General features: G+C 45.5%; 1 protein-coding gene across 1 annotated transcript in view; it reads right to left on the bottom strand.

Annotated features, from left to right (window-relative positions):
* LOC127929807 (collagen alpha-1(XXIII) chain-like) overlaps window positions 1-16554 on the bottom strand; it is a 150932-nt gene that overhangs the window by 68277 nt on the left and 66101 nt on the right. The window lies entirely within an intron of this gene.

Below are 16554 nucleotides of genomic sequence, written 5' to 3' on the forward strand. Positions count from 1 at the left end.
CTCTCTCCGTCTCACTCTCGCTCTGTGTCTCTGTCTCTCTCTGCCTCTCTCCCTCCTTCCGCCCTCTCTCTCTCCGCTCTCTCTCTCTCTCTCTCTCTCCTCTCTCTCTCTGTCTCTCTCCTTCTCTCTCTCTCCGTCTCTCTCTCCGTCTCTCTCTCTCCGTCTCTCTCTCCCTCCGTCTCTCTCTCTGTCTCTGTCTCTGTCTCTGTCTCTGTCTCTGCTCTCTCTCTCTCTCTCTCTTCTCTCTCTCTCTCTCTCTCTCTCTCTCTCTCTCTCTCTCTCTCTCTCTCGCTCTCTCTCTCCGTCTCACTCTCTCTCTCTCCGTCTCTCTCTCTCTCTCTCCGTCTCACTCTCTCTCATTCTCTCTTTCTCTCTCTCTCTCTCCGTCTCTCTCTCTCTCTCTCTCTCCGTCTCACTCTCTCTCTTTCTCTCTTTCTCTCTCTCTCCATCTCACTCTCGCTCTGTTTCTCTTCTCTCACTCCCTAATCTCTTTCTTTCACTTTCACTCATAACAAACATCCATTTTCTTGATATACATTTGAAGAGGAAACAAATCATTAATGACATGACATTCAACCCCAATAAAATAACATATGTATGTCAATTGATGGGTGGGAATGAATAGAAAAAATAGAATCATTTTGGTATAAAAAAATGAACCCCTTCAATGTTATTCTTCCTACATCTTTTGCACACTGCTCAAACACACACAATGACAAAATTGTACACTGTTAAAAACATGCACGTGGTATTTAGTTTCATAGCCATTCCTATCATGTCAAAATGTGTGTGTGTGTGCGTGCGTGCGTGCGTGTGTGTGTGCGCGTGTGCACGTGAGCTCGGCCACTGTGTGTGTGCCTGGAGAATTCATAACAGTCAGTCTGTATGAATGAGTGATGATGAAAGCTCAGGCACCTGCCTCTGTCTCCATCTTTCTGCATCTCTCTGTGTCTAATTCACGTCTCATGGAGGCCGACATAAGAGCTGCAGACCTGCCTTGGCATTGTCTGAGACCAAGCACTTGATACATTTGATGTAGCGTAACTAAACACTGTCTGAAGTACATAAATCATGTTTTATGAGCAATAGAGCGCTGGCTGCGAAGTGAGGCTTTAGACACAGCCCAGGTTGCAACTCGTCCAAAATGTCAATCATTCTATAAAACATTTGCTTCTTTTATTCCACAGTCCATTTCAGATCCCACAGATTCAGATCCCCCTCCGACATGCATGCACGCAAGCAGACAAACACGCACACACACACACACACACACGCACGCACGCGCACACACACACACACACACGCACGCACGCACGCACACACACACACAAATCCTTTCTTTAACCCCCTGCATTTGTTGTTTATCCAAGCACGAATGTCAGACCAATGTCTGCAATCGTCCTGTTAATTTACTGTCTCCTGATCAGAACGAGCACATTCATAACCCAATGTTTCTCTTTCATCCCTCCATCCGCCTGCGAGGCTGTTTGAAGGCTCTCTTTCTGAACAAAGTATTGTTCTTCAGCCCAGCGGGTCCTATTACTGCTGTAGTTTAACTGCCTGCCTGCTGGCACAGAGAAGAAACCAAAACCAGTGCATGTTTTGAATGTGTCATAAACATACATAACCAACCATCGATATGGTTTACATCAACCGGCCAAATGCAGATACATGCTCTCCCATTTCAAACCCCATTTCAATCACCTTCACTCATTTTGATGGCGACAATCGAGCGGTGTTCTAGCTTATTCAGTTCTTTATTGTGCTTGTTGTAGCAGTCTTCAATTATTTCAGCACTTGTTAATCAAAATATCCACATCTGGTTCAGTGGAAGTTTAGTGAACCCCATATCTCTAATGGTTGAGATCCCTGAACAAAAACACATGTACCAAGCTTTAAAAGGTGACTGAAACAACTAAAACGACACCCACCAAAACAGACCACACCTGTAGAGTTATTGACACTACCAGCAGTGGATTTCCGACAAAATTCCACCCTGGAACAAAACATTTACGTCATTTAGCAGAGTGACTTACAGGAGCAATTAGGGTTACCCTTCCTGTCTCAGCCTCCAGTATTTATGCTGCAGTAGTTTATGTGTCGGGGGGCTAGGGTCAGTTTGTTATATCTGGAGTACTTCTCCTGTCCTATCCGGTGTCCTGTGTGAATTTAAGTGTGCTCTCTCTAATTCTCTCTTTCTCTCTTTGCTGCTAGGACCTGAGCCCTAGCACCATGCCTCGGGACTACCTGGCATGATGACTCCTGTTCTGCCTGTGATTATTATTATTTGACCATGCTGATCATTTATGAACATTTGAACATCTTGGCCATGTTCTGTTATAATCTCCACCCGGCACAGCCAGAAGAGGACTGGCCACCACACATAGCCTGGTTCACCACTAGGTTTCTTCCTAGGTTTTGGCCTTTCTAGGGAGTTTTTCCTAGCCACCGTGCTTCTACATTGCTTGCTGTTTGGGGTTTAAGGCTGGGTTTCTGTACAGCACTTTGAGATATCCGCTGATGTACGAAGGGCTATATAAATACATTTGATTTGATTTCACCACAAACATCATTGTTATGCATTATAATTCTGCACAGGCATGCGTTGGCAACAGAAACCTTGCCTCCAAAACTGGCAGAAGTATTAAAAATTGTAGTGGAATACGTGAACTATGTGCGAACTAGTGCTCTGAGGCACCGCAGCTTCAGTGAGGCTGTGTAAAGAAATGGGCTCTGAATTCGAGGTACTTCTGTACCATTCTAACGTTCGGTGGTTATCCCGGGGACAGGTGCTGAATCGTGTTATTGCCGTGCGTGTGGAATTAGCCCTGTTTTTGCAAGAGCACCAACATTGTCATGCAGATTGCTTCAAAAATTCTGAGTTCATTCTCATCTTAGCGTACGTGGCTGATATCTTCGCAGCTCTCAATCACCTCAACCAAAAGATGCAGGGCGGTGCAGTCAACATCATCGAAGCGGAGGAAAACCCGAAGGCTTTTCAACGACTTAAATTAGTGTTCAAAGAAAGAGCTCCACACAAATACCTTTCCTAGAGAGGAGAGCTTAAGATAAATGTGGGTGAATTCCCTATGTAAAAGAGTCCTCTTTGTTTGGTGTTGCCTTAGGGGTGTGCTAACCTGCGACCACTTTGTGTGTTTGTGGTACATTTGAGGTCTAAGTGGCACCTGGGGTACCTTTAGTGAAACCGCTTCACTGACCACAACCACAACCAGTATGTGACCTTAATACTTGGTTACAGCTCCCCTGCATGTGAAACACGTTATCTAAATCCACAGTGAAACCATATATTCTAGAGGTCATACAGATGCTTGGAATTGTGAGTCACTCATGAGTCCAAAGGATTCAACTTAGCTGTTGTTCTTATAACCAGGAAAGCACACGCATGCACGCACAGACAGACAGACAGACAGACACACACACACACTCAATAACCCCCCCCAACATCCCTCACACATCATTCGAACCTCCTCACCCTCACACACCCCCTAGCAAGGACCCATGTGATCCCAGGGTTGTTTGCTGAGAGCATTCCAGCATGTCGCCTTAAAGATCCCCCCCCCAGGGGAAAGCTGTGCCCCTCTGTGCCCCCCAGCACGCCTCTACAGGGTCAGGAGAGGGGGTCCTGTTTGGCTTACAACTTTTGTTTGGATTCTCAAATCATTGGATGGAGGAAGGGAGTCAGAGAAGACTGAGTTTGTTGTTGTACTGTACACATCTCCTTTTGATGTCTGAGAATCAGGGTTACTTCCACTGTGAGGCTGGGAAACCACAGCCGGTACACTACATGGAGCTACATGACCACATCGCTCACAACAACTTAACAGAGGACGGCTGTTCTTACAACGCTGACAGACAGTACATATTGTATGCTGTGTGTCACCAAATGTAGACATTCAATTTACAATACACAGGTTTAATCAGTCATATAACGGTGCTGATGTAGGTGGGAATGGAAGTGCAGTAAGTTCCGCGGTGAATGTATTTATGACAGGGCAGGCTGGAGATCATGAAGATACAGTTTGATGGTAGTGATCAGCCGGTCTGGTCCCAGACACTACACTTATAGTGTCCACACACACACACACACACACACACACACACACACACACACACACACACACACACACACACACACACACACACACACACACACACACACACACACACACACACACACACACACACACACACTCAGAAGACAGTATGTAATAGAGGTTGGGAACAGTGGTTCTTCTCTCCCCTCATGCCTCCCTCCCTCCTCTGAATCCTGACTGCACCCGTCACCGGAGCCTCTCACTGGGGAGTGGAAGTCTTCCACACGTGCTTCAACATCTGCATTGCTTGTTGTTTGGGGTTTTAGTTTGGGTTTCTGTATAACACTTTGTGACACCTGCTGATGTGAAAATGAATTTGACTGATTAATTGGCTATGTCCCCCTGTCCTCCCATCAGGATGTCCTGCCACAGTTAGAGATGTGTCACCGTTGACAGGAAGAACTTCCCATTTTAAACAAGCATGTGTGCACAGACCCAGACACACGCACAAACCCGGATGCTTGTTAGGCTGGATAAGAACAGGACAGAAAATATATCTCCCCCCCCCTTTATAATGAGACATTCATTTCCGCTGGGGGAGGACAGGAGGAGAGGAGGAGGGGATGGAAGTACGGAGAGGGGGGGGGGGGATGATATATTTAGACAGGGTTAATAACTGCAGAGTCACCCTGTGAGCAAAGGGGAAAAAAACACTAATGCTCAGGAAGATATATTTTATTTGAAAAAGCCTGAAAGTTACTCAGGGTTGTTTGGCTGGAGAAAATCACTTCCACATGTGGCAATAAGAGACGATAAAGGGCAAAACACCAGGCCTAGAGCAGGGACGATAAACCCATAATTGTTGACACAGACCACACCGATCACTTATCACCGTCATCTTGCTGATATTGTTCATTACGATAAGTAGCCTATACTAGAGAAATGTGTTTCAAATGAAAGAAGTGTGTTAATATGGTTGATTGCTAACGGGACAGTTGATGGCAACAACCATCAAACTAGTATTAGTATTAGTATTAGTATTAGTATTAGTATTAGTATTAGTATTAGTATTAGTAGTAGTAGTAGTTTAAAGGATCATTTAAAAAAACGGTGGTGCACATTAACGTTATAAAGTTATCATTCTATTTATCGTTATGGCATCGATTCAGGCAATTTAACGCGAACTGGCATATACAACTACTTGCTGGATGCTGATCTGCTCAGGGCCGAGAGCAGAGAGCATAAAACATAAAACACCAACCATTCAGGATTACAAATCCCTGTTAGGGTGGACTATTCAGACTGGGAATACAGCCTATGGGATTGGGAATACAGGCTATTGGATTGGGAATACAGGCTAGGGATTGGGTATACAGGCTATGGGATTGGGAACAGGGTATGGGATTGGGAATAGGGGCTATGGGATTGGGAACAGGCTATGGGATTGGGAATACAGGCTATGGGATTGGGAATACAGGCTATGGGATTGGGAATACAGGCTATGGGATTGGGAATACAGGCTATGGGATTGGGAATACAGGCTATGGGATTGGGTATACAGGCTATGGGATTGGGAACAGGGTATGGGATTGGGAATAGGGGCCATGGGATTGGGAATACAGGCTATGGGATTGGGAATACAGGCTATGGGATTGGGAATACAGACTATGGGATTGGGAATACAGGCTATGGGATTGGGAATACAGGCTATGGGATTGGGAATACAGGCCATGGGATTGGGAATACAGGCTATGGGATTGGGAACAGGGTATGGGATTGGGAATAGGGGCTATGGGATTGGGAACAGGGGCTACAGGATTGAGAATACAGGCTATGAGATTGGGAATACAGGCTATGGGATTGGGAATACTGGCAATGGGATTGGGAATACAGGCTATGGGATTGGGAATACAGGCTATGGGATTGGGAATACTGGCAATGGGATTGGGAATACAGGCTATGGGATTGGGAATACTGGCAATGGGATTGGGAATACAGGCTATGGGATTGGGAATACTGGCAATGGGATTGGGAATACAGGCAATGGGATTGGGAATACAGGCTATGGGATTGGGAATACTGGCAATGGGATTGGGAATACTGGCAATGGGATTGGGAATACTGGCAATGGGATTGGGAATACAGGCTATGGGATTGGGAATACTGGCAATGGGATTGGGAATACAGGCTATGTGCTTGGGAGCACTGACAAACAGTAAAACGTAGGTAAATTGGATTGAAATGGAACACATACCTGAGGTAGCAGAGGCAGGCCATGGAGAGCGGAGTGGTTGTTGATGTCATGATGGAGTAAGAGAGGAGGGAGGGAAGGATGCAGAGAGAGAACATTGTTAGTGCAAATAATCAATTATTGTACTTTATTGTATAATATTAAGTTGATATGTGCTCCCAAAATGGCTTTTTTTGCACTCACGCATATGGTGCACGTGTGTGTATCGGCGAGTGAGTGTGTCTGGGTGGGTGTGTGTGTGTATCGGCGAGTGAGTGTGTCTGGGTGGGTGTGTGTGTATCGGCGAGTGAGTGTGTCTGGGTGGGTGTGTGTGTGTATCGGCGAGTGAGTGTGTCTGGGTGGGTGTGTGTGTATCGGCGAGTGAGTGTGTCTGGGTGGGTGTGTGTGTGTATCGGCGAGTGAGTGTGTCTGGGTGGGGGTGTGTGTGTATCGGCGAGTGAGTGTGTCTGGGTGGGGGTGTGTGTGTATCGGCGAGTGAGTGTGTCTGGGTGGGTGTGTGTGTGTATCGGCGAGTGAGTGTGTCTGGGTGGGTGTGTGTGTGTATCGGCGAGTGAGTGTGTCTGGGTGGGTGTGTGTGTATCGGCGAGTGAGTGTGTCTGGGTGGGGGTGTGTGTGTATCGGCGAGTGAGTGTGTCTGGGTGGGGGTGTGTGTATCGGCGAGTGAGTGTGTCTGGGTGGGTGTGTGTGTGTATCGGCGAGTGAGTGTGTCTGGGTGGGGGTGTGTGTGTATCGGCGAGTGAGTGTGTCTGGGTGGGGGTGTGTGTGTATCGGCGAGTGAGTGTGTGTGCAACAAGCTCTCAAAGAATTAGATGTTCATCCATGTTTCTCAAACGTCAAATTTTGAAGTTGTTCCAAAAGTCACATTTCAAAGTGTTTAATGTTACGTTAACTCCAAATTTGTAAGGTTAGGGTTAGGTTTAGGCCTTAACTACGAAATCTTAAGGTTCGGCATGAACTCCGAATGGTTAAGGTAAGGGTTAAGGTTTGGGATAGGCTTAAAACAAAAATCTCAAAAACAACTTTCTATCGCTGGATTCAAACATGCAACCTTCGGCACCAGAGGCAGATGCTTTACGCCCGTCCACCATCCCCGGCCAGAGCAAAACCCAAACCTACTTGAAGGTAACAGCACTCACTGTTGCCCCTAGTGGCTGGGTTCCACATCATCTCCCGACGTCCTCAGACATGGATGGACGTCGAATACTGACCTGTATCACAGGTGACCTGGCTGGTGTGTGACCCTGAACCCTCGTCTGCCAGCACCTCCCTCTCTGACGTTACACACACCCAGCTGTGTGTCTATCCCTTCACACTCCAACACAAATACTCCCTTACCCACACTCCCTCTCCCACAGTAGGTAGAAGGCCAGAGGTTAAGAAAGGGTTAATGCCCCCCCCCCCACCTGTTCCCAGGGCCCAAAGTGTGTGTGTGTACTGCTGATTTAGCCATGATGGCATAACAGCACCCTACTCCGCCCCTCCCATCCCCTAACCTCAACCCCCACCAAGTGTTGAGTTTCACTAGACGCCCGCTTGCCGGTCATCCATCATAGACACTCGCCACCACTTCCCCCAGCTGGAGGGCTCTAAGCTGGGGGCAGGAGGGCAGCATGCCTGGGCACCAAACTACGGAGGTGGTGGTTGTGTGAGTCAGGTGTGACTGTGAACATACATGCTGTACATACAGTACTAAACATACACAGACTGTACAAAACATTAGGAACACCTGGGCTTTCTATCACAGACTGACTAGGTCAATCCAGATGAAAGCTATGATCCCTTATTGATGTCACCTGTTAAAGCCACTTCAGTCAGTGCAGATGAAAAGGAGGATGTTTAAGCCTTGGAGACATGGATTGTGTATGTGTGCCATTCAGAGGGCAACACATTTAAGTACCTTTAAACGGGCTATGGTAGTAGGTGCCAGGCACACCGGTTTGAGTGTGTCAAGAACAACAACAGTACTGGGTTTTTCAAAGTCAACAGTTTCCTGTGTGTATCAAGAATGGTCCACCACCCAAAGGACATCCAGCCAACTTGACACCACTGAGGGAAACATTAGAGTCAACATGGACCAGCATCCCTGTGGAACGCTTTCGACACCTTGTAGAGCCCATGCATCGACGAGTTGAGGCTGTTCTGAGGGCAAAAGGGGGTGATACTTAACATTAGGAAGATGTTCCTAATGTTTTGTACACTCAGTGTATATGCTCCATATGCCCCAGGACAGGGGTAGGGAACCGTACAGTAGGTCACTTTCGAACTGTGCTGAACAAAACCTGGAAATAAATTGGGGATCAATTAGACTAGGATACTTTGTTTGGTGTATCTGGACACAAGGGGGAGCCTTTAGGCAGCTGCACAGGTGAAAAGTGGCAGAAAACATACAGTGCATTAAAGGTGACAGAGAAACTGTATTGGGAATAAAGTTATTTGAATTTGAATGTTGAATTTAAGTTGGGAAGGCATGCACTGGACCTATCTCCAGAATAATATCCTCCCAAATATTACCCTAAAAACTGACACGAGGAAATCAAAAATAATCCCTCCATATTATGTGCTCTCGCGCCCCTTGTTATTGTCACAAAGGATTATCCCCTAACACACTGCTTATGTACAATAGTGTATTCACTATGTATTAAAAACATCCTACCCACATGTTTAGGACAAATGTACAATCCATGGAGGTTAGTTAGTCTCCGGTTGTGTTTGTCAGTAACTGAGTTGAAATAGAGGCACTTTATACCATCGGACTGTGGTCAGTGAGAGCCAAGTGTGCGTGTTTGTGGAAAAGTCCCACGCTATGTATCAGAGGAGGTGAGCAGCAAGCAAGCAATGTGATTTAGGCCTAGTGCTCTCCGCCTGCAAATAATACATCCAATCTGTCTCTCTCTCACGCTGCCCCCTGCTTTTCTTGCTCTCCTTCTCTTCTCACGCAATCGCTCTTTCTCTTTCCGTCTGCTCGTCGTGCTGCTTCTCCTTTTTTAATCTCTCCTCCATCCGTGGCTTTCACTTCGATTGACTTTCTACTTTCTTTCCCGTGCTGCCCTCCTCCACCTCTCCCTCTCGTCTCTCTCTTCATATATTGAACCTACGTTCAGTAATGCCAGCTCTTTTAGCCTCCGTGTGTCTTGACTAATAATAGTTGAACACAATCATTCACACGCCTTCCTCACCGTCTACAGCAACCACAGAGGCTCCGCTTATGACTTAGAAATACTGTAAGATCTGATTTAGCTGTTCCTAGATCTGCTGTCGTATTCAGCAGCTCTGTAAGATCTGATTTAGCTGTTCCTAGATCTGCTGTCGTATTCAGCAGCTCTGTAAGATCTGATTTAGCTGTTCCTAGATCTGCTGTCGTATTCAGCAGCTCTGTAAGATCTGATTTAGCTGTTCCTAGATCTGCTGTCGTATTCAGCAGCTCTGTAAGATCTGATTTAGCTGCTCTGTAAAATCTATTCCTAAACTGCTGTCTGATTCAGCGGCTTTGTAGGATCTGATTGGGTCGCTCTGTAAAATCTGTTCCTAGACCTGCTGTCTGATTCAGCTGCTCTGTAAGATCTGATCTAGCTGCTCTATAATATGCTCTGGCCTGAGGCATGCACTTAGTGGAAAGGGAGAGGGTACTTAAATAACTGTTGAGTGAGCACAGATACAACAGATGCAAAGATGACATGATTTTTTCCAAGAATTAAGCCTCTGCCGTACAACTTAAAACAACTTGGCTGATACAAGACCAGGCACACCATGGGAACACCCACCCTACAACCCCTCACAACCCCTCACTCCTAGCCCCTTTAGACAATGGTACACTTGGAGACCTTGCGGCGGCTCGCGTACGCTTGAGATGCTGCTCACGGCATGCTGGAACACAGGGATGATGACACAGAGCGGGCCTCCATCACTCGAGAGATATAATCCGTTCTATGGATTCTATTTCTGATAGTCAACTGTTGGAATCAATGTGTAGCCTGCTGTTGAATTCCTAACCGCCATTTACTCTCATTGAAACAATACAATATAATCTTCTTCGTCAATCAGATTGAATGCCTGAGCGTCTTCAATTCATCTCCTCCCGCCTGTCTGTCTGTCCTGCCCACCATAATTTGGTACTCTGTCTGTCCTGTCCCACATAATTTGGGACTCTGTCTGACTGTAAGGTCCACCATAATTTGCGACTCTGTCTGTCTGTCTGTCTGTCCGGTCCACCATAATTTGTGACTCAGGCCTCAGTTGACCGTGGCTCGGCTGCCCATCCTCTGACCTTGCTACCCTCAAGGGCGCATCCCAAATGGCACCCCAATCCCTAGACAGTGTGCATTAAACAGGGAATAGGGAGTCATTTGGGACGTATCACAGGAGTCCCGAGCAGCGAGAGCAGAGCAGACACAGACAGAAGTGGGCCGCTGAGGCCACTGTAAATATCCCAATGTCCCCAGAGAGGACTAGGAAGAGTCATAAAACGAACTGGGGGAATGAACGACCTTGGCCTTTATACACACTCTATTTATATACGTGAGGCATGCTAGTGAGAGTGGCTGGAGAGGGTGTGCCAAGGTTGTGTGTGTGTTACTTTCTACAAAGCAGCAGGAGACTGGTTTACAGATCTGTCACAAGGAGAGGGAGATGAAGATTAACGGATTCTGTGTGATGTTATGCAAACATGTGAGCGCACACACACACACCTGGAAGCATACACAGTGTGTCAATAAGAGCCCAGACATACAGTGCATTCGGAAAGTATTCAGACCCATTCACAGCCTTATTATAAAATGTATTACATTGTTTCCCCCCCTTATAAAGCTACACACAATATCCCACAATGACAATGCAAAAACAGGTTTTAATAAAATATCACATTTACATAAACTATTCAGACCCTTTACTCAGTCCTTTGTTGAAGCACCTTTGGCAGCGATTTCAGCCTTGAGTCTTCTTGGCTATGACACTACAAGCTTAGCACACCTGTATTTGGGGATTTTCTCCCATTCTTCTCTGCAGATCCTCTAAAGCTCTGTCAGGTTGGACGGTGAGCATCGCTGCACAGCTATTTTCAGGTCTCTCAAGAGATGTTTGATCGGGTTCAAGTCCGGGCTCTGACTGGGCCACTCAAGGACATTCAGAGACTTGTCCCAAAGCCACTCCTGTGTTGTCTTGGCTGTGTGCTTACGGTCGTTGTCCAGTTGATAGGTGAACCTCTGCTGCAGTCTGAGGTCCTGAGCACTCTGGAGCAGGTTTTCATCAAAGATCTCTTTGCTTCGTTAATCTTTCCCTCAATCCTGATTAGTTTCCTAGTCCCTGAAAAACATCCCACAGCATGATGCTTCCACCACCATGCTTCACCGTAGGGATGGTGCCAGGTTTCTTCCGATTGGCATTCAGGCCAAAGTGTTCAATCTTTCTTTCGTCAGATTAGAGAATCTTGTTTCTCATGGTCTGAGAGTCTTTTAGGTGTCTATTGGCAAATCCCAGTAAAATGTACCTTTTACTGAGGAGTGGGTTCCGTCTAGCCACTCTACCATAAAAGCTTGATCGGTGGAATCCTGCAGAGAAGGTTGTCCTTCTGGAAGGTTCTCCCATCTCCACAGAGGAACTCTGGAGCTCTGTCAGAGTGACCATCGGGTTCTTGGTCACCTCCCTGACCAAGGCCCTTCTCCCCCGATTGCTCAGTTTGGTGGTCAGCTCTAGGAAGAGTCTTGGTGGTTCCAAACTTGTTCCATTTAAGAATGATGGAGGCCATTGTGTTCTTTGTGACCTTTAATGCTGCACAAATATTTTGGTACCCTTCTCCAGATCTGTGCCTTTGCGGACAATTCCTTCGACCTCATGGCTTGGTTTTTCCTCTGACTGTCACGCCCTGAGCTTTTTTATGTCTCTATTTGGTTTGGTCAGGGTGTGATTTGGGTGGGCATTCTATGTGTTGTATTTCTTTGTGTTTGGCCGAGTGTGGTTCCCAATCAGAGGCAGCTGTCTATCTCTGACTGGGAATCATACTTGGGTAGCCTTTTTTTCCCCCACCTATGTTGTGGGATCTTGTTCTTGTATCGTTGCTGTTGAGCCCTACAAGGCTGTACGTTTCGTTGGTTTTCTCTTTCTTGTTTTTCCTGGTTGTCATTAAAGAATATGAGTAACCTACCTCACGCTGCATCTTGGTCTCATTCGAACGACGGACATCACACTGACATGCACTGTGACGTCCGCAACTGTAGGATCTTATATAGACAGATCTGTGCCTTAGCAAATCATGTCCAATCAATTGAATTTACCACAGGTGGACTCCAATCAAGTTGTAGATGAATGGAAACAGGATGCACCTCAGTTAAACTGCGAGTCTCACAGCAAAGGGTCTGAATACTTAATGTAAAGAAAGGTATTTCGGTTTTTAAATTCGAAACAAAATGTGGGAAAAGTCAAGGGGTCTGAATACTTTCCGAATGCACTGTAAGTGGAGAGAGAATGAGAGAGAGACGGAGAAAGAGGCAGAGAGTGAGAGAGAGGAAGAGAGGGAAGGAAAGACAAAGCCTGGACCTCATGTGCTGAACTGTTGAAGGCATAAGGCTGCGGTAATCATGATCTACTATGACTGTCAGTATTTAATAAAGTCACTGAAGACATGACTTAATCTACTGTCGGCAGCACACAGCACAACTCGATAAATATCCATTTGATATTTAGCCTAATAATAATAATTTGGTGGGTCATTTGGTGGGTGCTTATTTGTGTCAAGTTGTTTTTTTGTTTGCTGCATATCCCTTTCTCCCTGAGACACCCTCAGAGAGTGGGGTCACGGCCAGAGTCAGCCATTATTGACAGCAACCCTGGAGCAATTAGGGTTAAGTGCCTTGCTCAAGGGCACGTCGGCAGATTTTTCACCTCGTCGGCTCAGGTATTCAAACTAGCAACCTAGATTCAACCAACAGGCCCAACGCTCTAACCGCGAGGCTACCTGCTGCCTATATATAAGGTGTCGAAAGCGTTCCACAGGGATGCTGGCTCATGTTGACTCCAATGCTTCCCACAATTGTGTCAAGTTGGCTGGATGTCCTGTGGGTGGTGGACCGTTCACAGGAAGATGTTGAGCAGTTCTTGACACACCCAAAACTGTGCGCCTGTCACCTACTACCATACCATGTTCAAAGGCACTTAAATCTTTGCTCTTGCCCATTCACCCTCTGAATGGCACATATACACAATCCATGTCTCCATTGTCTCAAGGCTTAAAAATCCTTATTTTACTTGTCTCCTCCACTTCATGTGCACAGATTCAAGTGGATTTAACAAGTGACATCAATAAGCGATCATAGCTTTCACCTGGATTCACCTGGTCAGTCTGTCATGGAAAGGGAATGTGTTCCTAGGTGTTGTACACTCAGTGTATGTTCAGTACCTCTGTCACAAGCAAAACATTACCCCCGGAATTACCCCTGGACCACAAATGATGTTTCAACGAAACACAACGCTTATAAATCACATTTGAACATAACAGTGTACATCTCTGCTGGCGAGATTGAATTGGGTGTCTAAACAGGGGGCTAGCCTGTCGAGAAATAGGCCTCCTGTGTTTCAGTCAGATGGATAGGGAGTCCATGCGTGGACTGGGGACTCCTGAGTCCTTCTGTGAACTTACCCTAATAAGAGCAGCATGCCTGTGATGGCACGGAGAAGACATCAGTGCTATGATGCTCTGTTGCGCCGTGCTGCATCCCAAATGGCACTGTATTCCCTATGTATAGGGGAAGCACTAATGTAGGGAATAGGGTGCCATTTGGGACGCAGTCCTGGTGTTCTACGGCTGCATCTTGATAGTCTAAAGTCTCCGCATGCACTCATTTGAAGTGACATAATACTTAACGAGAAGGGGAAGCCACTTGACACTAGGTCACTCTCTCTGCCTCTGCCTCTGCCTCTGCCTCTGCCTCTGCCTCTGCCTCTGCCTCTGCCTCTGTCTCTGCCTCTGTCTCTGCCTCTGCCTCTGCCTCTCTGTCTCTCTGTCTCTCTGTCTCTCTCAATTTCCAATTCAATTGAAATCGAATATATTGACATGGGAAACACACAGTATGTTTACATTGCCAAAACATGTGAAATAAACAATTCAAAAATGAACAGTAAACATTACACAGAGACATTTCAAATTTCATATTATGGCTATGTACTGTGCTGTAACAAAGTGCAAAAGGTCAAATAAATAAACATAAATATGTGTTGTATTTACAATGGTGTTTGTTCTTCGTTGGCAACAGATCACAAATATTGCTGTTGTGATGGCACACTGTGGTATTTCACCTAATAGATATGGCAGTTTATCAAAATTTGATCTGTCTTCAAAAATTCTTTGTGGGTCTGTGTAATCTGAGAGAAATATGTGTCTTGAATATAGTCACATTGTACATTTGGCAGGAGGTTTGGAAGTACAGCTCTGTTTCCACCTAATTTTCTCTCTCTCTCTCTCTCTCTCTCTCTCTCTCTCTCTCAATTCAATTCAATTCAATTCAATTCAATTCAAGGGCTTTATTGGCATGGGAAACATGTGTTAACATTGCCAAAGCAAGTGAGGTAGACAACATACAAAGTGAATATATAAAGTGAAAAACAACAAAAATTAACAGTAAACATTACACATACAACAGTTTCGAAACAGTAAAGACATTACAAATGTCATATTATATATATATATATATATATATACACATATATATATATACACATATACATACACATACATATATATATATATATATATATACATATACACATATACACAATGTACAAATAATTAAAGGACACAAGATAAAATAAATAAGCATAAATATGGGTTGTATTTACAATGGTGTTTGTTCTTCACTGGTTGCCCTTTTCTCGTGGCAACAGGTCACAAATCTTGCTGCTGTGATGGCACACTGTGGAATTTCACCCAGTAGGTATGGGAGTTTTTCAAAATTGGATATGTTTTCGAATTCTTTGTGGATCTGTGTGATCTGGGGGAAATATGTCTCTAATATGGTCATACATTGGGCAGGAGGTTAGGAAGTGCAGCTCAGTTTCCACCTCATTTTGTGGGCAGTGAGCACATAGCCTGTCTTCTCTTGAGAGCCATGTCTGCCTACGGCGGCCTTTCTCAATAGCAAGGCTATGCTCACTGAGTCTGTACATAGTCAAAGCTTTCCTTAATTTTGGGTCAGTCACAGTGGTCAGGTATTCTGCCGCTGTGTACTCTCTGTGTAGGGCCAAATAGCATTCTAGTTTGCTCTGTTTTTTTGTTAATTCTTTCCAATGTGTTAAGTAATTATCTTTTTGTTTTCTCATGATTTGGTTGGGTCTAATTGTGCTGTTGTCCTGGGGCTCTGTAGGGTGTGTTTGTGTTTGTGAACAGAGCCCCAGGACCAGTTTGCTTAGGGGACTCTTCTCCAGGTTCATCTCTCTGTTTGTGATGGCTTTGTTATGGAAGGTTTGTGAATCGCTTCTTTTAGGTGGTTGTAGAATTTAATGGCTCTTTTCTGGATTTTGATAATTAGTGGGTATCGGCCTAATTCTGCTCTGCATGCATTATTTGGTGTTTTACGTTGTACACGGAGGATATTTTTGCAGAATTCTGCGTGCAGAGTCTCAATTTGGTGTTTGTCCCATTTTGTGAAGTCTTGGTTGGTGAGCGGACCCCAGACCTCACAACCATAAAGGGCAATGGGCTCTATGACTGATTCAAGTATTTTTAGCCAAATCCTAATTGGTATGTTGAAATTTATGTTTCTTTTGATGGCATAGAATGCCCTTCTTGCCTTGTCTCTCAGATCGTTCACACCTTTGTGGAAGTTACCTGTGGCGCTGATGTTTAGGCCAAGGTATGTATAGTTTTTGTGTGCTCTAGGGCAACAGTGTCAAGATGGAATTTGTATTTGTGGTCCTGGTGACTCGACCTTTTTGGAACACCATTATTTTGGTCTTACTGAGATTTACTGTCAGGGCCCAGGTCTGACAGAATCTGTGCATAAGATCTAGGTGCTGCTGTAGGCCCTCCTTGGTTGGTGACAGAAGCACCAGATCATCAGCAAACAGCAGACATTTGACTTCGGATTCTAGCAGGGGAGGCCGGGTGCTGCAGACTTTTCTAGTGCCCGCGCCAGTTCGTTGATATATATGTTGAAGAGGGTGGGGCTTAAGCTGCATCCCTGTCTAACCCCACGACCCTGTGTGAAGAAATGTGTGTGTTTTTGCCAATTTTAACCGCACACTTGTTGTTTGTGTACATGGATT

Source organism: Oncorhynchus keta, chromosome 4, assembly GCF_023373465.1.
Source record: "Oncorhynchus keta strain PuntledgeMale-10-30-2019 chromosome 4, Oket_V2, whole genome shotgun sequence".
NCBI lineage: Eukaryota > Metazoa > Chordata > Actinopteri > Salmoniformes > Salmonidae > Oncorhynchus > Oncorhynchus keta.